The sequence below is a fragment of the Callithrix jacchus genome, chromosome 1 (genome assembly GCF_049354715.1).
Source record: "Callithrix jacchus isolate 240 chromosome 1, calJac240_pri, whole genome shotgun sequence".
NCBI classification, from domain to species: Eukaryota; Metazoa; Chordata; class Mammalia; order Primates; family Cebidae; genus Callithrix; species Callithrix jacchus.
Genome location: NC_133502.1, coordinates 8267670 through 8295622, shown reverse-complemented (window position 1 = coordinate 8295622; position 27953 = coordinate 8267670). Strand labels below are relative to the sequence as shown.

The 27953-nt window shown below is 36.9% G+C and overlaps 1 protein-coding gene and 2 pseudogenes across 4 annotated transcripts in view; 1 reads left to right on the top strand and 2 right to left on the bottom strand.

Annotated features, from left to right (window-relative positions):
* Positions 1–27953, bottom strand: part of GPC5 (glypican 5) — a 1444351-nt gene that overhangs the window by 335466 nt on the left and 1080932 nt on the right. The window lies entirely within an intron of this gene.
* LOC128929013 (borealin pseudogene) lies at positions 192–12601 on the bottom strand (annotated as a pseudogene). Its single transcript, XR_008474850.2, has one exon. The product of XR_008474850.2 is annotated as a borealin pseudogene (transcript).
* On the top strand, positions 12638–13780 carry LOC144576882 (very low-density lipoprotein receptor pseudogene; annotated as a pseudogene).

The following is a 27953-nucleotide window of genomic DNA, read 5'->3' as shown; positions in this document are numbered from 1 at the left end:
AAAGAAGATTTAGGAAAAGAGAATTAAAGGGACATTTCACGATTTATCAAGATATGATTGATACCTTTAAAAAGATGAAGTTACAAAGCTATGGTATGAGAACATGTGGTAAGATAAAGTAAAGGTGGAAATAACTTTAAATATTTACATGTATTTTCATCATACATATTTTATTTAAAAAGTACTGTTAAGGTAATTATTTGCATATTGAATTTTTTTCCATTAGATTCTGTAATAAAATTGAAAATAAATTCCCATTATATACTAAATATCAAGAAGAAATGAGCCAACTTTTTAAAATTGCATTTATAATGAAGAATATATTTTTTCAAAAAAGGAGTAATTACTATTCTGTAATTTGTCATAAAATGAGACTGTCGTATAGAAAAGATTATGCTAGTACTTTCCAGAGAAAAGTGGTTCAGGAAAGGAAAATGTCAGCTTAATAGAACTGCCACTTAGGATCTACCTAAACCCACACCGTTTTGATCGTTTAAAATGCTGTTTGTTATATGCTCTTCCATTTTGCAAAAGATGCCGCGTTTTACAAGTAAATTCGTTTCTTGGGTCCTAAAGGAAAGTGAAACAAGAATATTAAATAATCACTCTTGAAAATATAAATAAGCAATGGAGAAATTTGGATCTGAAACCCCAGTGAAGATAACTGAATCTTCATGTAGTTCATGCTGTATAACCGTAATTTTACAAATCCCTGAATAAGCCAGATTTAGAGATTATAGAATGAAGAGGAAAGGGATTAGACTGAAGTCTTCTTGGGGATCCTCTGGTAAGTGATGAAAAGAATTGGTTCCAGCTTGCAGCAATCCTATTTGGTGTCACATACGGCGTTTTCTATTTCTTTGGGATTGAGTAACCTGCATTTGGTTATTACACTATTTTGACTGTTCCATAAATTAGAAGCCACTTGCATCATCTTTTGTCTTTCATCCAAATCTATTACACGAAATATTTTTATTTACGGTCATCTACTCCTCTTAGAAAATAAGTGACAGTTTGTTTTCATGACTGTAATAATCATCAATGTCTATTTCATGGTTGGTATACTATATATATTGAATTAATGAATGAATGTTGGAGTTATGTGTATGGTTGTCTTACTGAGGTCAAAGAGCTAAACTACAGCCTGTGGACTGGGTTTCCCCAAAAGAAAGGGTCATTTGTGTTACTTCTGAGAAATAAAATGAGGACTTAGGAAATTGGATAATAGAAACTTCCTCTTTGCTTCAGAAGTCAGTGATACATTTTTATTTGCAGGCTGGATATATGGATATAGGGGATGAGCCACCTGCCTTTAATTAGAGGCAGCCTCAGGGTGAGAAAAAGAAGCAACCGTATAAAATTATCTAAAGTGCATCTGGGGAGGTACAAGAGTTATCAGGTAACTTAATGACACTATACTATCCAATGTCCAAATCTGATTACTTTAAAATGAAAAATGTCAAGCAGATCTCAGTTGGACTGTGTGAAATGATAACCATATCATTCCTACCCTTAGGACAACATAATTCATGACAAAACATAATATAAAAGTGGCAGTGCATCCTTCCCTCAGGATGCCAGGGAGGCGACACCTGCCCTGATCACTGTGAGTGGACATCAGTACTCACAGAATGACAGTCTTCCTTGTCAAACGAGGCAATGGAATTCTAGCATTACCTGGAATAGGAGCAGAAGAGCTTGAGGAATGGTTCTTCAATGGAAGCAAGGCAGAGCTTGTGGTATGGGGCACTCATTTCTGGCAAGATCTGAAGAAGGTGATCACAAGGTCTAGTCTTGTGTCTGTAATTATTATACAGACATACACTGTATGTATCTTTATATATAAAAAGATGCATATATACATATGTATCTTTATAAATATATATCTCTTTTTATGAATATATACACACATATGTGTATATATTTAGTGTATTATTTTTACTGGATTGTATACAATGAAACAAACATTTTTATATCTCTATTTATATTTTAAATGTATATATTCATTGTAGCAATGCAGTAAAGGTAATATATCTTAAACCTAGTGATTTATTCAATATCAAAGCATGCATTATTTAGTTTTAGGTAGCCCAGTTCTCCATTGTAACAATGTTCTTACTAAATATTAATCTTTTATCACATGGGTATGATTCCTTGAGATCCGTGAGATTATGGATGGCTCACGGGAACTTATCACCTGTCACAGTAGGAAAAGAATATAGGCTTTGGCTTCAGGAAAAATCTGCCAAGTTTCAACATCTAAGATGTGGTACAACAAGAAAGATTCTACAACCAGAATGAAAGCCTTGATATTAGAAACTTCCATTTCTGCCATATTGTGCTAAGGATTTAGGTCTTTATATTACCTGCTTGGTATTTGGGCTCTCGCTATAGAGGAAGATAACCGTTGAAGGATGTAAGCAGAAAGTGACAGGATCATGCGTGCTTTTTAAAAGATCACTTGGGAATCTATATGGAAAACATTCAGGGGAAGATCATCTTTTATATGATGATTTATCAATCTCAATTAGAAAGGGTAAGACTCTGAAATAAGGTAGCAATACGAGAGACATACAGAAATATGCAGATGTGTGAGATCTTAAGAAAATATGGTGGAAGGCATTTATTCACACATGAGGGTGTGAAAATGGTGTTGACATAGGAAAAATAAAGAACTCAACCCAAATACATTACTTAAACTAGAAACTTTGACTGTTAGAGATAATGCCGTGGGCTTATCAAGCCCTTTTCCTCTGGTACACAACTAGACTGCATTTCCCAGGCTCCTCTATACTTGTTTGAGGCCACAGGAGGGAGTTCTAACCAATATAATTAGCTGGATGTATGTATTCTACTTTCTGAGCTGGAAAAATAAAAACAAAACAAAACAAAAAAACTTCAATGCCATTCTTCATGTTTTCTAGTTTTCTTACTCCACTGGCTGAATTCACAAAATACAGTGGGGAACTCTCAGGTATTACTGGGTGAATGGCAGTGACACTAGATGTGTCTGTGAATACATAGAGCAAGCAAAACCATCCCCTCCACCTTGACCCTAATCCAAATGCCCTAAATTGAATTAATGCGTGAGCAAAATAGTACCACTTTTTAACATGGAAGCTCCTAAAATTTCATTGTGTTTTATTATATAATAACTCACCTCCTGTCTAAAATGTGTAAGTGTTCTATGCATTCTCTAGTAATGAAAAATTTGATATGATGCTTAGGACAATGCTGCATATTATTGTTTTGTTCTTTTTTGTTTTTGTTTTTTAGATAGGGTCTTGCTCTGCCACCCAGGCTAGAGTGCAGTGGCACAATGAGTGCTCACGGTAACCATCTCCTGGACTCAAGTGATCCTCCCACCTCAGACCTCAGAGTAGCTGGAATTACAGGTGGACACCACCATGCCGGGCTAAATTTTTTTTTTTTTTTGAGACGGAGTTTCACTCTTGTTACCCAGGCTGGAGTGTGATGGTGCGATCTCGGCTCACCGCAACCTCCGCCTCCTGGGTTCAGGCAATTCTCCTGCCTCAGCCTCCTGAGTAGCTGGGATTACAGGCACGCGCCACCATGCCCAGCTAATTTTTTGTATTTTTAGTAGAGACGGGGTTTCACCACGTTGACCAGGATGGTCTTGATCTCTTGACCTCTTGATCCACCCGCCTTGGCCTCCCAAAGTGCTGGGATTACAGGCGTGAGTCACCGCACACAGCCTGAATTTTTCAATTTACAGTAAAGACGGGGTTCTGCCATGTTGCCCAGGTTGATCTTGAACTCATGAGCTCAAGTGATCCTCCTGCCTTGGCCTCCCAAAGTGCTGTGATTACAGGTGAGAGCCACCATGCCCAGCCATATTTATAATGCCTTGTAGATTTTAATGCTTAATATGACTAGTTCTACGGTGTGATCATAATGTTTCTTAACAATTCTTTTTGTTGTCCTTGTAAAATTCTAAGTTAATGTGTTTTCTTATATAGCTTAGGAATAATATTTAAATTAGTTAAATCAGCTGAGAACTGTGATCAGAATTCTGGAGGCTGGAGTGGGCAGAGCAGCTAAACAGCAGGTTACTTGCCAGCTGGTTACATTCCTATATTATATTGTGCCACCTAGAGACAGTTACTATTCTTTAAGGTGTCTTTGTAGCTTATTTCATTATGTTGGTTGCTGACTGAATCATTAATTCTTCAGTTATTTGAGATTTGATATGTAAAAATAGTATGTTTAAGACCCTAAATAATATTCCATAATATCTATTATTTTGTGTATGGTATTAGAGTTCATTTGTTTACTTTGAACAAACAAAATAAAATCTTCAATAAATCTTAAGGTGAATGGTTTTATTTTCATAGATTCAATGTCTTTAAGACTCATCCTAATTGTCATATTGAATCCATATAAATTATCGATTTGAGACCCCTTGCACTGAAAATTTTAACATATTGGGCAGGAAGGCCAAATTTTAACTGTTTGTTAAAATATCTCAATCTGCATTATATCTTTTCAATTAACAACCCATTATTTTGCACTCTTGCTTTTTATGAAGTATTCTAAAAAGCAAGACTCATTCTTAAATGTTCTATCTTAAAGAAGGCATGTACATATAATTGGCAGAGCATAATTAGCATCTTCTTTTCCAATGTAAAATGGGTTGACAGTGATGCAGTAATAATTCGGTACATCGCACTTAAACTACAATTTACTTCATTAGGTTTTCACAGTTCTTATCATGCAAAAAGCATGAGTGGTAAGCTTTATGATCATTAAAAAGTGCCTATTTCTTTCAAGAAAATAATCTAACCCTATTTTATAAAATATGGGTACCCTATTAAGAAAGAATTATTTTAGTGACATATTTAAGGCACTACTAAAAAAGAACTCAATTTTTAAACTGCTTCTGCTTAAAGAACACTTACTACATATACTTACCTTATTAAATTAAATTTAAAATTCATGTTGCAGTCCAAAAGTTCCTTTCCTTAGAACATCTATTAAGCATTTATTAAAGACGGTGGGTTAAGATTTTAATGTATCACTTCATCAAGAAAAACAGTATTTATATAAATCATTTAAATTTTGATAGGTCCTGAAATGCTTAATTCTAATACATACCTTATCATTTAGAGACAGAGATACTAGACATCAATGTAAATTGTATCCCATAATAAAGAAAGAAAACTCTGTAGTTAAAATTCTAGAAGGACCATCATAAAAATTGACTTATCATAGGGTTCTACATGGCTCCTTTGATAAAAGAACTCTATAAGCTAAGCCAATTTTTATTCCAATTGGCAATGACTTACATTAGTCAAAAGGACCTGCATGGCTAAAAGTTTTACAAACCTTTGAAAGTTTATAAAAATGCAGCCAAATGTTAATAATTCTTGGAAAAATTAAGAAAATCAGTAAAAGCAGTAGCAGGTGGCAGGTTTGTACAGCATTTCCATACTAAAATGTACAATATTTTATAGTTTTTGCAGAAGCTCAAAATTGGCACCACTGAGCACAGAGACAGCCTTCATTGGATATCACTTTAGGTTTCAATTCTCTAGAGGTTAACATTTTTGGGATAAAAAGATACTTCAAATTAACTCATTTTTTCTGAGTTTCACATTACAGTGACAATGAATACAGATTCAGTTTTTATACTTAAAATTATTATTGAATCAACATTTTGAAATAGCAGTGGTTAACCACCTAATGATAGTTTAACCATTTTCCCTAAATTCAGGGTAAAATCACTTTTATATCACAATTAAATCACCCTTAAATATTTTCTTTAACCAATATTTTTCTTATCTACTTGTAGCTTGAAATTAAGAATTTTCTCTATGTTATAGAAACTAAACTAAACCTCATAAATCAAAATTTTAAAAACTTTAGTATTTAAGCTCATGAAAGTAATGCATTTAGAGGCCATTCAAAAGTGTCTTCGTAGAAGTGACTGCACTAAGTTCTATTGACAATAATGATATCGAGATAGCAGCTTTATAAACTAAGCTGTTTCCTTTGCAGCAAAATTTAATAAAAGAGCTGTAATCATCATCTCCACCTCCTTCTTCCTTCCCAGTTTTCTTGTACTCACTCCACCTGACATAACCTATCCATTACTGGAATGATTTTATTCTTCTCAAAGACACCAGCGACTTTCAATTTTCCAAATACATTAGCCACACGTTACACCCCATTTTACTCGTCCTCTCCGCAGGATCCAACTTGATTGACAGTTTTGCCTATTAAACATCCTCTCCTCTTCTATGATACCACGTCTCCATTTTTCTCACACTGCTTTCCTTTCCTCCTCTATAAATGCGATAAGTCGTATAAATGTGATAGGTCCCAGAGCTCTGCTTTGGGATCTCTTTCCCTGTTGATGGTTTTCTTTTTTTTCTACAGATTCTCATATATTTTGGGATCTTTCAGTTTAAATATTTACTCTGAATTTCTAAGTCCAGACTTGAGTATTTCCTCAAATTCCAGGATTCTATAACGAATTGCCTTACATTTAACAAGCGTGAACACATCTCTTGATCCTTCCTTACATTAGTTCCTCACCCATACTTTGGCATCTCAGTCACAAGCATAGTTATTAATATGTACCCAGTTACTTAAGAGTTACTTTAGATTTCCATTATATTTAGTACCTACCTCTTCAAAATGGTAATTTTAAATCAAAAACACATTTGAAACCTTACACTTGTCTACATTTACTTTAATAATAGAAACACAGCAATTTTATCTCTAGTCTCCTAAAACCTCTGAGGTCTTCTACTTGGTTTTCCTGTTTCTATGCTTTCCTTTGTCTCCATCCCCCCAAAACATCCAAAGTAATGGCTACAAGGCCTCATTAGGTCATCTGACACTTTCCTCTTTAAAATCCTCCTATGTCTTCCCATTTATACTTTAAATAAAAGCAACACTCCATACCCCACAGGATCCTACTTTACAAGGTCCCGTGTGATCTGGCTCCTGCTGTCCTCTGACATGTCTCATGTCCCCCATTACAAACTTCTTTCACCCACAGTGGACTTATTTCTGTTTTTCAAACATGTCAAAACTCCTTTTGGATTTGAGGGTCATGACACTATCTATGGAGCTAGTGAGTGCCAGGAACACTCTGACCCTAGATTATGACAGCACTATTTTCTTAGCATATATCTCATTCACCGATAACCCAATTGGCCTGTTAACATGTATTATCTTTTATTTTTCTTATCATTCTTAATTACCTTCCATTTCCTTGCATATCTGCATGTTGATTGTTCTGTGAGTCTATAATTCCATACTGTGGAACAATGCCTGGACCACAATAGGTTTGCAAAACAAAGTTTGTTGAATAAAGGAACAAATGAATGACTATTATAAAATGGGGAGCATGAAGTCAAGGAAGGTTTTCTGTTTTCTGCAGTAACATTTAAGACAGGAGATTACATAACTCGATGACATAAACTTGAGCATGTTTATGTAATCAAGGGGTAGTGAACACCGAGAAGTTGTAGATTCTATTACAGAAGTTGCAATGATAACTGACAGAGCATGAAGGTAGTAAAGAGACTTTCAGTGATTCGCACTGGAAAGAACAGTAAACACAGTGACTAAGAAACAGATTGGTAAGGAAGAGTTGAAATACAGAGGAGTACAAAGCTGTCAATGCTGGGATCGGAGTACATTTCTGGCAGGACTGGCTCTCATGGGTAAGATCACCATCAGCTAGTGCCAGAAGTGAGCTCCCTCCACTTTTCCTTTGCTAGTTATTTTGAGAGAAGAGAGAAGACTGCATCAAACGACTGTCTGCCCTGAGAGAAACTGCCCTTATCTTTTGCAGTAGTCCCTTTAGAGCAATTAAATATTAATATTCAAGGTGGATTATCTGTTAGGATTTCAACCATGTAGATATATTAGAAACATTTAAATTTCTCCCCTTATATTTATGCCAGTTTCCTCTTCTCACTCATTACTGTCATCCATAGTATCTTCTAAGCTTTTCTGATTATTGTCTCTCTCTCTCTCTCTCTCTCTCTCTCACACACACACACACACACACACACACACACACACAAATCTACTTCTGATTCATTTTGAATCTCCCAGTTTCTTCACCGTATTAGATGGTATCTTCAAATGAGGCAGTTCATATGCTCACTTGAAACATGTGACATTTTTCTTCTCTGAATCCATTATTTACAATTCAGAGTACTATGATAAACAGAGCAAAATCTTTCCACTGTGTAGATTCCATTAAACAAATGATGGTAGCAATAAAAGCAGAAATTCATAAATAATAAGCAAGTAGTGGGCCGAACAGAAATCATCCGTTATGAGATGATTGAGGAAAATCAATGTAAGGGCCACTGAGACTGTGCAGAATCAATCACAGTAATGTGTCATGCATTGCTACGGCCTTTCGGTCATAACTGCTTCATGCGATGCTACGGCCTCTTGGTCATAACTGCTTCATGCGATGCTACGGCCTTTCAGTCATAACTGCTTTAATAATCATTTGAATTTAAGATGACACAAAATTGAATGCAAGATCTTGTTTTTCTTGGTAAGACCCACTCAACCTTTCTTTATTTTTCAAAATACTGAGAAACCCATTAATTTAAATCAAGAAGACCTTAAGAGGTTTTCAATTGTTACTCATCCCTATGCATCTCCAAATCTTGTGTTAAAATTAATTCTTGCCTAGATTTGCTTCTGGACCTTGTATTTAGCTTGCAAACCTTCACATTTTAAAATGAAGTGACCATTAATGATGGTCATGCTACAGAGAAATCTTTCATGAAAGAAAGCATCAATTGATGTGGCAAACTGTATCACTGCCTCCTTTTAATAAATTGTGAGCCGGATGCGGTGGCTCAAGCCTGTAATCCCAGCACTTTGGGAGGCCGAGGCGGGTGGATCACGAGGTCAAGAGATCGAGACCATTCTGGTCAACATGGTGAAACCTCGTTTCTACTAAAATTACAAAAAATTAGCTGGGCATGGTGGCGCGTGCCTGTAATCCCAGCTACTCAGGAGGCTGAGGCAGGAGAATTGCCTGAACCCAGGGGGCGGAGGTTGCGGTGAGCCAAGATCGCGCCATTGCACTCTAGCTTGGGTAACAAGAGCAAAACTCCGTCTCAAAAAATAAATAAATAAATACATAAATAAATAAATTGTTACAGCAACCTCAATTTGTATCAACCACCACTCTGATCAGTCAATAGCTATCAACATTGAGGCAAGACCCACTACCGGCAAAAAGATTACAACTTGCTGAAGGCTCCGATGATTGTCAGCAATTTCTGACAATTATTTTTTAAATTAAGGTACATACACACGTTATTAGACATCATGCCACTGCACACATAATGGACTACAGTCTAATCTAAACACCACTTTTACATGCATAGGAAACAAACAACTTGTGTGATGTAATTGACACAGCTGCCTTGTAAAATATTAATTCAAATGAAAGAATTAATTTGTTAACTATAATGAGTAAATATCCATACTATGATACAAAAGCTTTTGTTGAAATGTGGCTGGCTGATTTCCATGTTCTTTAATGTCATTTTTTTCAAACTAATTTAATTGTCTTACATTTGCTATGTTCAACAGTTTAAAATTCACCAAAACACTTTTTTGGAAGACCTAGAAATTTTGCTTCTAAAATAATTATTAAAAGTTTGCTTCTGGCTAGGCACGGTGGCTCAAGCCTGTAATCCCAGCACTTCGGGAGGCCAAGGCAGGTGGATCACAGGGTCAAGAGATTGAGACCATCCTGGTCAACATGGTAAAACCCCGTCTCTACTAAAAATACAAAAAATTAGCTGGGCATGGTGGCGTGTGCCTGTAATCCCAGCTACTCAGGAGGCTGAGGCAGGAGAATTGCCTGAAACCAGGAGGCGGAGGTTGCGGTGAGCCGAGATCACGCCATTGCACTCCAGCCTGGGTAACAAGAGCGAAACTCCGTCTCAAAAAAAAAAAAAAAGTTTGCTTCCACATATTTGAAACATGAAGATTGGGAAAATGGTGTATTGACAAATGGGCCTTGATTTTAATTACAAAATCAAATACTCAAATAATTGATGAAATGTTTCTAAATACTCATTTAAAAATTATATTTACTTTGTACAAGTTACATATCAAAAGGAGGTCTTTGTCAAATATCAATCAAATAGTATTTTTGCTATAAAAGGATAAAGTATCTATGTTGTAAAATGTTAAGCTAAGTAGCATATGACTGAGAACCTACTGTCCACCCAGAAAATGTCAGCAAATTTGGAATACTTGTTTGTTGCTGTTGTTTAAAAAAAAAAAAAGTGTGACTTATCTTTGAATTTAGCACCACGAGTTCCAGAAGACAAACAACAAATATCTGAGTACAACAAATTTTCATTAAAATTCTGAGCATGATTACAAACTATTAGTTTGTAAATAGTAAAGGTCTTTTACAATTTTCAAGGAAGTCTTGTTTTAATTAAATGAACTGCATCAATAACATACCATATCACTTTTCTGAATTTTCTGGCTTCACATTCTTGCCACAATCATTTGCCAATAATTTTTTTTCACAAAACCAGAATTTATTGAAAGCAGGTACCAGCTCTGACTAGAACAATCAGTTTAGAGATACCATTACTCAGAAGAACTATACATACAAAAATCTCACGGAAAGGAGAATAAAAGAACTTAAAAGAATACAACTTGAACAGGACTTCACCAAAATGGTCTTCTTGCAAAATAGTAACTACCACAAAGATCCCTACATGAGAAAGCCGTGTGTCCTTAAGCCTGGGGGTGAGGACTCTAGTTCTCAAATTCTTAGAACACAGTGCATGATTCTCCAGGGCAGAGAGGCTGGCTGGAGCATGAGGACCTCACTTCTGACTCCGTTTAACAAAGCCCATGCCCCAGCCACAGGCACACATGGAATGAGACCACCAACCAAGTCACACCCGCCCCTGCGCCCATGAGCTCCATAAGAGAGAAGTGCTCTCTGAAGTGACTGAAGTGACCATAGAATAACTGTTTCCAAGCTGACCACTGGACCACGGACAGCTTAGAGACAGTTATTCTGTGGACAATCACATACAACCCCCAGAATCTAAGCCCTACAATTACCTTATCCAAATTCCCACTAACTGGGCAGGTTGAAGAGCAAGACATGGAAGTTGTCTCCAAACCAGTATTTGGTCTCCAGTAAACAGGGATAAACATAAAACACTGTTCCACAAGCAGGTTTCCAAAGAACTACTGGGCACAGCAGGTGAAAGACCCCAAAGTCCCATTTAGCACCTCCCATAGGAGGAAGATGAGGAGGAGGAAGAGGAGGGCTGGGAGGGGGAGGTGTGATGAGTGCAGGAGGGGAGACGGGCATGTTCCCTGCTGAGGTCACTGCTGCCAAATGTCCTGTTCTGCTGATCTGTACAGCTCCCCCACCTTTCTGTACCTGTCCTCTCATGGCCCAGAGCTCATTTAACTGAGCCTAAACATCCCAGTCTCAAGCATAGAGAGCAGAGATGCCAGATGCAGAGGTTCTCTGGGTAGAGGTGGTAAAGGCAGTCTTCCTGAGAACACAGGGTTCTTCTGTGCCTCCACAACTGGAGGGAGGGCAGGGTGAAGAGGATGCCAAGTTACAGGAGGCAGAAGGAGCAGCTCAGAGGGCAGGGAGGATTCAGCTGGGAGACTGACCAGAAGCTTCCATGGTATGGAGCCAGCAAGCAATGGCTGGGGTAGGCTGAAATGGGGGGCTGAACAGCACAGCTCTACCTAACTGGTGTTGGAAGATCATGACTGAATTCCTGAATTTCCCCAGAGCAACATGGGCCCTTGCTCTAGAACTTCACACTCAAACAATAAGCCTGAAGGGAAGAAGTCTCTTCAGGGTCCCAGAGGTGCCCATTAAAAGTCCATCCTGTCAACTTCGGCTTCCATTTGTGGGTCCGTATGCTGCTGCAGATTTGGGTGAGATGGTTGGAGAGCTTCTTAGTGTTTCTCAGGGCCTCTGGATCCAGCTGAGCCATACTGTGCCCCTGCAAGTCACTGGCCAATAATCGCAGGCTCTCTCTGCTGCCCACTAGCACAGTGAGGAAGATCTCATTGCTGCCTGCAAGAGGGCTGCCATTCCCTGAGATGTAGGAAATCCGCTCTCCTGCTGCCGGAGTGTGCAGGCCGGGGTCTTGAAGACCCTCGAGTCAAACCTGGGTGTCAGGCCTGGAGTTGGTTTCACCATGGACGCCTTCAATCAGCCCACGCTGGGGTAACAGTGTTAGCACAGCTTGACCTTTTCCTTTTGCCTTTTCCTTGTACGGACTGAGTTCTCTTCTTGGATGGAGGACACCTTTTGACTCTTGCAGTTTGAAGATTCTTATGTTTATTTGTTTCTTCTTCTTTTCTACTATCATTTTGTCTAGTTGTATTACCTTTCATGTTTTGGCCGATTTCAGGGATGTCTGAATAGCTTCTGCTGTTAGTTTGTTTGTTTCGGTGATATCCAGGTCAGCTGTTGCTGCCTCTTCCAGGGCCTGCTTGTTTCCTCCAAGGGCAAAGTAGTTGAGCCAGCTCATCTCATGCAGCGCCTTGGGAAGTCACAGCATCTTGATGTTGTAGAGGTTATCCACCTCCTTGAGGAGGTTCTTGGCAGTAGGCAAAGAGGAAAGAATATATCCAACTAGTTGAACAGCTAAGAAACACTATGGCTCTCCATGCTGAAATTGCTGCTCAGAAACTGTAAGCCAAAAGGCCATCTTCAGTGCCTCAATTGATGACAAGCTAGGTAGACATGTTGAAATGATCGACAGTATCTATAATCCTATAGCCACTGCTGTTGATTGGGTGTACAAGACCATCTACTGGACTGATGTGGCTTCTAAGACTATTTCAGCAGCTATTCTAGATGGAACCAAGAGGAAGTTCCTGTTTAACTCTGACTTGGGAGTGCCTGCCTGCATAGCTGTGGATACACTCTCTGGCTTTGTTCACTGATCAGACTGGGGTGAACCAGCTAAAATAGAAAAAGCAGGACTTAATGGATTTGACAGACATCTGCTGGTGGCCTAACGGAATTACACTAGACCTTACAAAAAGCCGCCTCTATTGGCTTGATTCTAAGTTGCACACGTTATCCAGTGTGGACTTGAATGGCCCAGATCTTAGGATAGTCCTAAAGTCTCTGGAGTTCCTAGCTCATCCTCTTGCACTAATAATATTTGAGGATCGTGTCTACTGAATAGACGGGGAAAATGAAGCAGCCTATGGAGCCAGTAAATTCACTGGATCAGAGCTGGCCACTCTAGTCAACAATCTTAATGATGCCCAAGACATCATTGTCTATCATGAACTTGGACAGCCATCAGGTAAAAATCGGTGTGAAGAAGACATGGAGAGTGGAGGATGTGAAGACCTATGCCTGCCAGCACCACAGCTTAACGATCACTCTCCAAAATACACCTGTTCCTGTCCCAATGCGTACAATCTAGAGGAAAACAGCCAAGACTGCCAAAGGATCAATGTGACCACAGCAGTATCAGAGGTCAGTGTTCCCCCAGAAGGAACTTCTGCTGCATGGGCCATTCTTCCTCTCTTGCTCTTAGTGACGGCAGCAGTAGGTGGCTACTTGATATGGCGGAATTGGCAACGCAAGAATATGAAAAGCATGAACTTTGACAATCCCATGTACTTGAAAACCACTGAGGAGGACCTCCCCACGGACATCAGTAGACGCAGTGCTTCTGTTGGACAAACGTACCCAGCAATATCAGTTGTAAGCACAGATGATGATCTAGCTTGACTTCTGAGACGATTTAGACCTTTGAGGTCTAAACCCGTAATAACCCCGTCAGAATGGTAACCGAGCCATCAGCTGAAGTCTCTTTCTTCCTCTCGTCTGGAAGAACATCAAGATACCTTTGTGTGTATCAAGCTTGTGTACTTGACCGTTTTTATATTACTTTTGTAAATATTCTTGTCCACATTCTACTTCAGCTTTGGACGTGGTTACCTGGTATCTGTACCCTTGAATTTCTAGACAGTATTGCCACCTCGGGCCAAATATGCACTTTCCCTAGAAAGCCATATTCCAGCAATGAAACTTGTGCGATAGTGCATACCACCTGTACATACATTGTATAGGCCATCTGTATATATCCCAGAGAACAATCACTATTCTTAAGCACGTTGAAAACATTTCTATAAATTATTGTAAACTTTTTCAGTGGTTGGGACAATGGCAATAAGATAAAATGGGTTACTAAGATGAAACTGCCAAAACAATTTGCAAACTAATTTTGTACATATGAATGAAATCTTTGGGCCGGGCGTGGTGGCTCACGCCTGTAATCCCAGCACTTTGGGAGGCTGAGGTGGGTGGATCACAAGGTCAAGAGATCGAGACCATCCTGGTCAACATGGTGAAACCCTGTCTCTACTAAAAATACAAAAAATTAGCTGAGCACAGTGGCGGGTGCCTGTAATCCCAGCTACTTGGAAGGCTGAGGCAGGAGAATTGCCTGAACCCAGGAGGCGGAGGTTGCGGTGAGCCGAGATCGCACCATTGCACTCCAGCCTGGGTAACAGGAGCAAAACTCCGTCTCAAAAAAAAAAAAAAAAAAAAAAAAAAGAAAGAAAGAAAGAAAGAAATCTTTGACCTCAGTAGAGCTTTGCAAAGACTGAGTGTTCAAACTACTGTACATTTTTTTTCAAGTGCTAAAAAATTAAACCAAGCAGCTTAGCTATGAAAAAAAAATGTTGTTATAGAAGAGATTCATTCTTGCACAATCTCTCTAATTTTCATCAGTGATTAATTTGTATTATTTTCCATAAAACATTGTTTTTACCAGAGACATTTTTAAAAATTTTACTTTAGGTTCTGGGGTACATGTGCAGGTCATGCAGGGTTGTTGCATAGGTGCATACATAACCAGGCGGTTTGCTGCTCCATTCCCCCTTCATCTATATTCAGCATTTCACCCCATGGTATCCCTCCCATTGTTTTTACCAAAGACATTTATTTTTTAAAAAACATAATTTCTCTGCTATACTTCCTTTATTGCTCAGAAAAAAATTTTGTATATGCATTTCAATATTTTAAAACAGAATTTAGCAAATATTTTAATTTGAGATGTATTAGAAACATATGTTTTATTTACCAGCTTTACAGAAAACTTTCCACACTGAATAATGTGTCCTAATACTTCTTTCCTCAAATTTTCAAAAATTATCTCTTCATCTTCCAAAAATATTTACTGATAAAGGAATTTGTTTTAGCCATTTTGACTGTAGCAGGAGGAAGTTTTATCCATAAAATATCAAGTGCATTAGCATGACTACAAACTTGAATTTTTTTTTCCACGAGATGGAGTTTCGCTCTTCTTACCCAGGCTGGAGTGCAATGGCACAATCTCGGCCCACCGCAACCTCTGCCTCCTGGGTTCAGGCAATTCTCCTGCCTCAGCCTTTTTAGTAGCTGGGATTACAGGCGCACACCGCCATGCCCAGCTAATTTTTGTATTTTTAGTAGAGATGGGGTTTCACCATGTTGACCAGGATGGTCTTGATCTCTTGACCTCGTGATCCACCCGCCTCGGCCTCCCAAAGTGCTGGCATTATATGCATGAGCCACCACGCCCAGCCGAACTTGTATTTTTTAAATTTAACTTCACAGATAAAAATATTTAGTTTAATAGGCAAACAACAATATGTACTTGTATATTTTATGCCAACGTTAATTTTCACATTTCCAATATGTTAACTGTTGCTATCTGGACTATATTATTATTATTTGTGTTGACCTCCGTATGTTTCCCTACAATGCTCAGTGCATATTTTTAAAAATTATAATATACATTGAAAATTAGAAAAAATTAGCTGAACCTAACAAAATGACACCAGTATGTGAGCTTCAGTAACCCATATTGTGCAGTTGAATACCAAGCAAGGCTCTCAAGTACCTATAAGCTAACAGCTAGGTCTTGGCATGAAGTTGATAGTTTTATGAAAATACAGAATATACAATTTCATAATAATATCACATTAGAAAAAGTCTAATGCTACTTTCAGGCTATAAGTGCTTCTTGTCTGATATTTACATTCATGAGAATAAATGTGAACAATTGGTAGTTACTGACAGTATTTCAAGTTAAATTTTTTAATTAAATTTTTTTTACTTTATTTTCATGTTTTTATAATAACTTAATTACAGTCTTCTGGGTTTGAGGGTAGTGTTGTGAATTATGCTTCCCTCAATATTGAATGCAAAAAAATAATTGTCTTAAGGCCTGTGTCATTGATAAACCAGGATTTCAATTTTTGGTGGTAAATAAAATAATACACTGTGTGTTATTGACCAGGTTTATTGATTTAATTCATGTTAAATAAATTAGTACTTTTAACTGTTTTAGAAATTTATGTTCACATTATGAGGACATTTAAAGTATCTATTGCTTGAAAAAACAAGCAAGTAAAATTCTATGCTGTATTCTCAGTTATATGTACGTAGGTCAGACAAAAATGCCACCTTCTCAAGCATCTAATTCAGTCCAGAACTTCATGCCAATCTCATGTAAAGTTTCATGTTTAATCCTGGATAAAACCCAAAAATCTCTGGACCTAGATGAAAGAAACACATTAAGGTACATACTATCTTTAATCTTCCAGGTATTTTTACTTTCTTCCTTGGATTCTCAAAAAAAAAAAAAAAAATGCTACTCCTCTCTTGGTATAGTCAGTTATACTTCTGTGTATCAATTATTTGGTTATAAATTCTTTGGGTGTAAGGATTACATGTTCATTTACTTATTCTTAGTACTAAGCCTAGTGGTGCCTGAAACAGAAAAAGCACTTAATATATGTTATGAGTTTTAATGAATTAAAATAAATTCTCATCACTTTTCTGCAAAGATATCATTTTTTTTTTATTCTCTTTACTGGCTTTATGTTGACTACTATTTTGATTTTATTTTATATACTTATCCTCCAGGTTCTTCAGTTTTCTCTAACCCTCACCATTTTTGCTTACTAATTTTTCAAGAAATATGTTCTGTTGTCTCCCTGCATTTCTGCAGAGTCTGCCCATCATGAGGAATGAAGGAGTCATGATAGTCATTGGGGGTGCTTGAAATATGTGGTTAGTAGAGCCTTTCTTTTTCAGGGTGCTGTCACAAAGAAGAGTCATGCTTTGTCACAACAGAACTCTTGGTCAGAACCAAGAGTTCCTTTACTGGAGAAGGTTGCATGGGTCTTGTGGATTCTTTGTCTGACCCACTAGGTAATTCTGTCCTAGTTTATTCAAAGGATTCCAGAACTGAGCTTAGACATTCTGCCCCTCACAAAGCATTAGGCTCCTTCTCTTGAAGGCCACATAGCACTGTGGTGAATGAGCAGGCTCTGGATTGGGCAGATGGAGGCCCGAATCTTTGCTTGCCACTCACCTTTGTCATCCCAAGCATGGTATTTGTCTATCTGTGCCTGCAGTTACACATCTATGAATATGTAATATAGCGCCCATGCCGTATGTTTAAGAGGATAAGATAAAGCACATACAACAATGGCTTGGGCCCAAGTAAGCATGGAAAAAGTGGTAGTTCTTTGTATTGTTTCTTTGCATCAGATTTTCTGGGCTTGACCACAGGGCCTGATACAAGGACTTCTAAATTTCTCTAGGCTCTTTCTAATAAATATTCGGCATTCTCTAGAACAGCACACCAGGTAATTTTGCTGTTGAAATCACCATAGTATATTTCTCAATTCTTAGTCTTCTAGCTTGGAATTTTTATCCCTGACATGAAAAGAGTAACAGTGAATTTGAGAGAAATGTCTATTAGAACAGTGTGTTTTACAGCGGAGCACACACTGACAGGTGATAAATCAGTGTGACCTGGGTGGGTCGGGGGGACAAGAAGAACCTTCAGCAAGAATCATACCACTTCTAGGTTGGTTGTTTTTGTTTGTTTTATAGCCTTACTCCCTTTCTTTATACTGATTTTTCTTAATACATTACTGAATTCCTAGTTGATCTACATTCAAAGGCCATTTCTTTTAAGACAAGTTGAACAGCTTTAATATGAAAAGCTAAAGTTCAAAATGCTCAAAATCTGAAACTTTTGAGGGCCAACGTGAAGTCACAAGTAGAAAATTTCAAACTGACTTCATGTGATTAGCCATCATCAAAATGCAGTCAAAACATTGTTTTGTGAACACAATTACTAAAAATATGGTATAAAATTCCCTTCAGGCTGTGTGTATAGGTGCATATAAAACATAAATAAATTTGTCTTTATTCTTGGATCCCATCCTCATGACATCTCTTTATGTATACACACACATTCCAACCCCCCAAAAAACCAGAAGTCTGAAATACCTATTGTCCCAACCATTTCAAATAAGAGATACCCAACCTGTAAAACCATTTATTGAAATTCTCTTAGTTTGAAGAGGAAAGAGAGAAAGAAAGAGGGAGGAAGGGAGGGAGGGAGGGAGGGAGGAAGGGAGGGAGGGAGGGAGGGAGGGAGGAAGGGAGGGAGGGAGGGAGGGAGGGAGGAAGGAAGGAAGGAAGGAAGGAAGGAAGGAAGGAAGGAAGGAAGGAAGGAAGGAAGGAAAGAAAGAAGGAAGCGAGGGAGGCAGGGAGGCAAGGAGGGAGGGAGGGAAGGAGGAAGGGAAGGAAGGAAAGAAAGAATGAAAGAAAGAAAGAAAAAGACAGAAAGAGAATGAGAGAGAGAAAGAAAAATGTTTTACATGCCTTAATTTAAAAAGAAAGTTTTAGATTTTTACCAGGACATGGAGAAATGCTCAGAAACAGAAGTGTATTTAGTTCCACAACTATGACAGCAGCAGTCCAAGTGAATTGACTCATAATACTCCAAATTTTCATTATTATAAATTCATTTTTCACCTAAACATTGGACAAGAAAGGATTACATGTTCTCCTATGTTTAATGGAACCCTAGGCACACTGTCCATAGTTTCTAAAATGCTACTTCTAGGTTCAATATGGAAAAAATCATGTTCTTGCTGATTTTCACTATAGAAAAATAGGGCCTGCTGATTCCCTCCCTCCTCCTAGGAGAACAGCATAGAGGTTCAAGTGCGGACAATGGGTCTGCCCACATGTAACATGGCTTTCTATGCATGACCTTTCCAATACACCAGCACAAATGTACACCTGTGACCCTGCTGCTTGGCTGAGTACCACATCTGCATAGAAGACAGTTACCAGGATGTAGCAATGTGGCTTGTAGCTGAGAACTCTACCACAGCATCCCATCATGTGCCGGCCCCATTCAATATATGAGCAAAACCAAAACCCTGTAGACATTTAATGACAGGAAGGAAGACTGTAGCTACTCATATTACTAATGATCATAACAAAATGAACCTTGCAGAGACAGAAGCTATAAAGCCAAATGGCTGCAGTCCACAGAAAACTGATTCTAAGCATGTTAATTGAGCATAAATTAATGTGAAAGCAGTAATGATCCATGTGAATTTCAGATGATTGACTATATCATTAATCTCCAAAGTATGAATAATGTGAAACCCTCCCTTCTCTTCTAAATGAACACTGAAAATACAGAAGATCTAACTGGATACTGTTGTAGGGAAAATAAAGAAGTAGGTGAAAGAGTAACAGATCAACATCTGGATTACTACAATTCAGATGATCATTATGTTGGTAACTTTCTCAAAAAGCCTACAGTGTTGATACACGTGATAGCATATTTATAGTAAAGTTATTTCTTAGAGATAATTTTATTTTTTGTCTTAATTGTAAGATATATTTTATCTATGGAAACGTTCACACATGTTATTAAAATATTATTTGTTGCTTCAGGGATTCTCATTTTAAAGGCAGTGGTATTAACTGTTCCTTCTGTAGCTTCTCCTCACTTGTCACTAAAGTATTTTAAGTGACTTGGAAATAGTAAAAACATGCATGGTAACTTGTAACAGGCACACACACATACACACACACATGCAATCTACAAAATAAAAAGAAATACTAGGATCGATGATTAAGTGTTGCCAGGGCAGAATCCAGGAGAAAATTCAGTTAACTGTATGATAAATGGGTTAGATTGGCAAAAATCATCAATATCTCATTGATACATGCTTTACTATTGAAAACAGGATAAACTTGGTGGTCTTAGAGAAGGTCAGGAGCTATTTTACTTCTTTCTCACTGACTGATTCCAGCCCAGATACCCAAGGTACAAAGCAAGTAGAAATCAGGGCACCCAGAACTTCACTACAGGGATGTTCTATTTTGAGACTATTTGCCGCCCACTTCTCCAGCCTCCACCTCTCTCTTTCACCGTATGACAAGCAGAACCTAGTGAGATGTAAAATGATCACAGGGGAGGTGCTGCATGAGATGATGGAGTCAGGAAGGGTCTAGGAGTCACACAGGTTGATGATTGCAGTTTCTCCCTTACTCAGCAGAAAATGTCAACGAGCTAAGTATCAGAAGAAGGAGAAAATTATAGCCCTGGCAACAAAAACGACTTTACAAAAGAATTTACATTTCTTAAGGTTAAAGGGGAAAACACATGGAGAACCATGGAGTTTGTGTGAAAAGTATGAGAGCGCAAAGAAAGTAAAACATCATCCAAAAATGGCCACAGTAATCTGCCCTTGAACAACAGAGACATTGTTTAATCAGCTGGTATTTTTAATTTGTAGGTTAAATGACAGCTTATTCCTCTGAGATAAATGCACAAATCCATTAGTAAAGAAGATCCCCAGATGAAAAACTAACATAAAGTAATTACAAGTACGACTGTTAAGACATCTCTGGAGAAAGACGACAATAGGAAAAAAGCATAATTAAAATATACATTTGCGCTACTGGAATGTACACTAAGTCCAGTCAATGCCGTCAAAGACAAATTTGAGAGAGTTTCCCAGAATGCAGAAGTGAAGAACCAAGAATGAAAGGAGAGCCAACACAACTACGGGAGATAATAGATAGAAATCAATTCTAAAAGCAGCAGATTTACTGGAGAAAAAGCCAGAATAATTAAAATAGAAATACACATTAAGAATAGAAATAAAGTCTGTTCAAGAATTTTAAAAGCCAAGCTAAACATATCAAACCAAAGAAAACCCTAAACTTTGAGATGAAATGAATTAATCCATTTCTCTGTAAGATGACTCTATAAGACACCAATCTAGACATTAACAAAGGTTTTAATTAAAATCTTAACATTGAATTCAAATGATGGGAATGATCTACTTTAATGTTCAGAAAGGCCCACACATCACAGCACGATCTTATCCTCCCTCACTTCATTCCATTTCCTAGAGGAGTCAACTGAGGCTCAGACAGGCTGCATACCCTAGAAAGAACGCTGAAGCCACGGACTGACTGATTTGGTAATGGAGACGCTATCAATCTAGTTACCCTTACTTACGTCTCACTTTGAAGTTAAGACAAGTGAATTCTCATAGTCCACTATAGGTGGAAAATCAGCATAAGCCACTGATACCGCTGAGCTGAGATCTACAAGCCAGAGCCACGTGGCTCCATTTAAAGTAACCTAGAGGTGGGTTCATAACACCAGTTTCTACAGATTGTGTCTTGATCCCAGCAGGAGAGCTCATATTACATAAATTCAGTAACAGAAGACTGAATGCCCTGAGGCCTTATGTCAATTGTATATATAATAGGCAACATTGCAATTGAATGAATAATACTTTCCTAAAGATCCAGTACAAGAGAGCTCTCTGAAGCCAGTTGTTTATATGCAGCTTGGTATGGAAAGCATGATTCTAAGAAAGGATATTAAGACAAAATTCCTTGCTGCCATGTTCCCCATCATTCCCTTCCACATAGGTCTTTTATTACAACCTACCAACATCTTAAGAGGCTGTTAAGTTATTAGGCTGGTGGGCATTTTGACATCCCTCAAACTAATTCATTTGAATCTTACTTGAAAGTGGGCAAAGATGAAGTTGAGTTACCTCTAAGTAAAAGGATAAACATAAAGATGCCTGCAGTTTCTCCTAAAATAAAAAATAAACAGCAAAAGAGGAAAAAAGTTACGTTTATCTAGAAACAATTTTTAAAGTGAAAGCAGTGTATATAAGAAAATATGTTGTCAGAAGAAAACGTTGCTAATTATATTTCAAAAATTACTTGTTTTCTAAGTAACCCCTGGATTAGGATGGTGTCCCTATTTATGTTATTTGTATGATAACATGCCTCAAAATCTCTTATACAATCTGGAATATTAAGCTTACAACATATAGAGTGTGTATATAGTTTATAACATGTTAGTAAAATGTGATTGCTTATTTCAAGAGTATTCATTCAGGAATCTGTTTCTACTAAGTATTTGTTATATTTTCTAGCAGAATGAGCAAAAATATTCATGTCTACAGCTCGTTTATCAGTTTCTCTCATCTCTCATTGCTCCTGTGTTGAGTGAGCAATGAAAAAATAGTAATTTTCCCCCAACCCAGATGAAGGTGAGTATGTCTTTGTTTACTTGCTTTTAAATAGCTGGAAAATTGTAGAAATTTAGCTTTCTTGAAGTCAGTTATTTCTGTCTTCCTTGGATGCCATATCACCATACTGTTAACTTTCATCTCTGAAGGAAGAATTTTAAATGTCATTTCTCTCTTTTACCTCTGTCTCATCTTTACCTGGTTTCCATTCCTAAAATATGTGTAGAATGTCTCCCCTATGTGAGGTATGATGGTCACTGAAAGAACAAAGTAATGAAAAATTAAGAAAAAGATAAGAAAATATAAGAGCAGACAGACTATCAAAGGGATAGGTGTGTTGAGAGGTAATGTTAAACCTAAGATAATGAGACAACAGCAGAGGGAATCAACCAGAGAGAAGCTTTCGGGGAATATAGTATTTTACCTAAGAAAAGATTTATCTGATGCTTAAAGGGTCAGAGATAATTAAAAGCAATAGGGAGAAAAGAATTCCCATTAGAGCAGAAAGCAAAGACAGGGGGAGGAGGGTTAAAAATACCAGGAAGTGTACAAGACATGATTAGCAGGTTGATGTTTCCGGGTTATAATTTTGAGGCAGGGATAAACCATGATAGAGGCGATACCATGGAATTCTTCATATCAAACTTCTATTACTCAGCCACTTTCTTTTTGTTTAGAGTGCTTATTACTCTGAGGCAGATTTTATGTATTTATATTTACGGTCTGTCCTTCTTTTTAGAATGTTCTCTTCCCAAGCACAGGGTTTTTCTCTATCTTGTTCACTACTCTATCCTCAATACTTGCAACAGAGATTCACGCAGAGGAGATGCCCAGTCCTTCAGAGAGAAATGCAGAAATGAATGAATAAACTGAATGCTTAATATCGTATGTTTCAAAACCATCCTGATTTCAATTCCTTTTTCAGTTTGATCACAACATAACCACAGTCAAATTCTTCACTATTTCCAGTCACATCAATATTTTTATTAAATTGTTGTTTTATTTCTACGACTTGACTAATATATTACCTGTAAAGAGAACGACTTTTGAGTGGGTTTCCAGCTAACATGCTAATTATCTGCGAAGTTATGAAACTTCAAGACCGAATTAATCTCATCTAGACAGCATAGATTTTAAGAACTTGAACTCTAGAGTCACACAATCAACAGCAGCTTCTCTATTGACAGTGTGCCCTTGGGCAAGTTACTTCACATCTCTGTACTTGTGTTTCCTCAGATGTGAAACAATGTCATCCACTTCTTTTGCCTAATGGACCAGCTGTCTTTAGGCAAAAAAGAAAAAGATAAGAAAATGTAAGAGGAGACAGAATATCAAAGGGAGAGGTTTTGCCTTCCGCCTGCCCCAATAAAACCTTCGGCTTTCCGAAACGTTTGAGACTAATCTATAACTTTCCCCAATACTTTGCTAATATTTTGTCAGCCACCCCGAGTGAATTCCAACACACTTCACCATTATTGAGAATACTGTATTGTACAAAATCTGTGAAACTCTTAAAACCATACACAATGCATAATACATTTTGGCTTTCTTATATTAATATTCCTGTGTATGCTGGTCCATGATCATTATTATTGAACCCATGCTGAGGACACTGATGAGAACATTAAAATTTTTGTACCTACTTGTCTAATGTGGTTCTGTATATATTTGGATTAACAAATGATTGCTCATTTATTGTGTTAAATCTTCAAAGGAGGACTTTCTTTTCAGCAATAGATACATTCAATATATATAAAATGGTTTCATAAATTTTCAAATACACAATTCAAGTAAAAAATAATAAAATGAGATAAACCATTAAATGTATGAGGTTTTCTTTCTCTTGATTGTTGAAGTTTTTCATTTGTGCAGGGTATGTTTTTTTCTATGTATCAGTCAAGCTATTTCCACTTAATTCTAAATAAAGGCACCTCAACCTTTTTTTTTTCCTTACAAAATCATGTACCAGTTATAACATTTTCAATTCTCAGTGGCGTAACTTGTAAATAACTTTACTTTGCTTTTAGAAATTCTGCTAACATCAGAGCAGAGATGTTATAGGTACAGTGGGTGTGAGTTTATTCAGTGTTGGCTAAACTGGTTTTGAAAACAATTGCACACTCTTATGTGAGAAGGGATTTCATCTATTCTGCCAGCTTTTGTAAGTAACACATTTTCAAATACTATATTAACTATAGAATCAAAAAATATTTGTAGAGAGTATTTTATAGATGTTTAATAATGAAAGGACTCAAGCCAAAGAAAGCTAAATTCATTCATTCATGGTTTCATTTATACATTTACTCATCAAGCATTTGTTGAATTTCTATAGCTACTGCTGGCAAGAGAACAAAAGTAAAAATGTAAATAGATGAGAAAAAAAATTTTGTGTGGTGCTGTAAGTGGATAAGATTAAAGGCAAACTCAATGTACTATGAAGACAAATCGTGGATGGGGTGGTTGAGGAAGTAGTTGATCTTTTATTGGGGAGTAGAGACAGGTTTACCAATGGAAGTAATTCCTGAATAGCCTCTAGAAGAAAGCGTAAAAACGATGAAGGTGAGTAATGAGGCAAGAATATTCTAGGCAGTGGAATCTGCATGTGCAAAGCATGAAGACGTGGAAAAGCATAGATTTAGGGAATCACATACTTGAGGTGACCAAGGAAATAGCAAAATCAAGATATAGACAGAGGACAGACTAAGTAGAAATCTCTTCAGTGCAATCATCTGTATGTATACAATTCTAATATTCTATTGAGAGCCTCCTGATTCTTAAAAAATATATTCTGGTCATAACACAATTTTTTTATTTCTGTTTTCAGAAATTTTAATCAATCCTGCAACAGGCTGTGGTAATAAAGTAAGACATACTCTTGAATCTAAAATTATTATATTTGAATCAATTGTAGAAGATTCCAAAGAAATCACCCAGAGCCTTGATACAAGGTAGAAGAAATTCCTACGTTCTCTTCTGGGATGTTATGTATTTGAAAGACCACAAAACAAAAGAAACAGAGGCTAGAATTTCACTCTCAGAAATTTCCTCAGAACCACAAATAACGTTACAATAACATTGTAAGTTTGGTTAACAATTATGTTTAAATCATACTTTGGTCACTCTCAAGAATTTTTATGGGGAACATGCTTTACTTAAGGGTTTACTTTGCTTGAAAGAGACCCAGAGTTTTCTTAGTTATAATTTGGTAATCAATGATTATTTTAAACATATTTTATGTAATCTATTTTTTTGATTGGCCTTAATTTTTAACCTGGCCTTAGTTTATGTTATTTTATTCAAACTTTTATTTTGAAATGTTAATTTCTGAAATAAAAACACAACGTAATACGGTTTTCTAGAGCTCTTTCATTCATATGATCTTTTTGAAAAAAGGGTGTGTGTGTTCCTATAATGATTCTACTTCTCTTAAAGTCCTCAGAGACAGCCTTTATTTTGCATTTTCATGCAGCTCATCTTCCAAGCTTTTTGCTACTATTAAATACAAGCAAAGTTTGGTATATAGTGGATGATTAAGTTCATGTTTAAATTAGCATACAATAAAATTGACCTTTAATGTGGCATACAGTTCTACACGTTCTCTCCTGTGTCTATGCTGATGTAGCCACCAACTCCAAAAAGAAGGCAGAACAGTCATATCCCATTCCCCAGAGCCCAATCTCTCATCCTATCCCTTTACAGCGCCACTACTTCTCACTCCTACATCCTGGCAACCACTGATCTGTTTCCCATCACTGCAGTTTTGTCTTTTTAGAGATTAAAACATACATGGATACACGGAGTGTGTCAAATTTTGATACTGGCTTCTTTCACTCAGATTAAGGCCTTCGAGATTGATGTAAGATGTTGTGTGTACCAAAATAATGCACACATTTTAATTGCTTAGCAGTATTCTATAGTATGGATGGATCAGAATTTGCTTAACCTTTCAATCACTGAAAGATATTTCTGTTATTTTGAGTTTTTGGCAATTATGAAGAGAACTGCTATAAACATTCATACGCAAGTTTTGTATAAATCTAAGTTATTTTTCCAGGGTAAACACCAAAAAGTGGGTTTCCTGAGTCATACGGTAGGTGAAAGTTAAATTTAACATAAAACTACCAAACTATCTTACAGAGTGACTGTATCATTTTAATTTCCAGTGGAATGTATGAGAATCCCAGTTGTTCTGTATTCTCACCAGGACCAGAAATTGTTAGTACTTTTTTTTTTAGTGGGAGTTGTTCTAATAGGTGTATAGCAATATCTTACAGTTTTAATTTACTTTTTCCTAGTGGTTATGATTTTGAACATTTTTTCATGTTTACAGGACTTCCATGTCTTCTTTTGTGAAACAACTGTTCAAGTGTTTTGCCCCTTTGAAATTTGATTCTTATTGTTGCATTTGGAGATTTCTTTACATATTCTGAATACAGGCTCCTTTTCAAATATGTAGCTTAGACATATTTTTGCTCTTTCTATGCTCTTTCAAGTTACTGTTAAAGTTAACTTCCCAAAGTTACCGTTCATATTGACAGTAACTTTAAGAGACTTTCTAAAGTATCTTAACATAACTTCATAACAAAAGGCTTAGATTTTACTGTGGTCCTATTTATAAGTGTATATATATATATTTGACTTCCATGGTCTTGCTTTAGTTGTAAGATCTAACTCTACTCCCTAGGAATGAAGATTTTCTTCTATTTTTTTTTTAAATGTGTTACAGTTGTATGTTCTGTATGTACATCTATGATCAATTTAGAGCTAAATTTTTGATAAACTTTGAAGTTTAATTTAGTGCTTACTTTCTTTGCATGTGGTTGCCCAAGTGTTCCAAAGCCACTCCTTCAAAAGCCGATCCTTTATTGTCATTGCCTTTGCGCCTTTGTCAAAAACTTGGCCATATTTGTGTGTATACTTCCGGACTATCTTTTCTGTGACATTGATCCCTGTGGCCAGCCCTTAGGTAATAATGGATACTTTTGATGACTACACAATTTTTTGAAATTAGAAAGTGAAAGTCTCCCACTTAGTATTTATTCAAAATCATTTTGGTCATTTTATCATCTTAGCACCTTCTTTCTTTCCTGTATACATTTCAGAATCAAGTTTTACATATTGAGAAAGAAAACTTGTTGAGACTTTGATTGGATTTGCATTTAATCAATAGATCATTTTGGGTTGAGTTAAATTTATTACTGTGTAGAGACAAGTCTATGAATATATCTCTATTTATTTAGGCTTCTTCTGATTTCTTTCACCAGTGTTTTATACCTGTGAGCATTCTGTTTATGCACTTGTTATGTTAGATTTACAACTAGACTTTTTTTTTTTTGGAGCTATTACATGGTTTTCAACAGTTCGTTGCTTCTATAGAGAAATGGAGTTCATTTTTTTGTGGTCAATTTGTATCCTACAATACTGCTACAATATGTTATTAGTTACAGAAGTTTTGGGGTAATCCTTTCAGTTTTCTATATGGAATATGTCTTAAGTGACTGAACACAATTTAATTTCTTTAT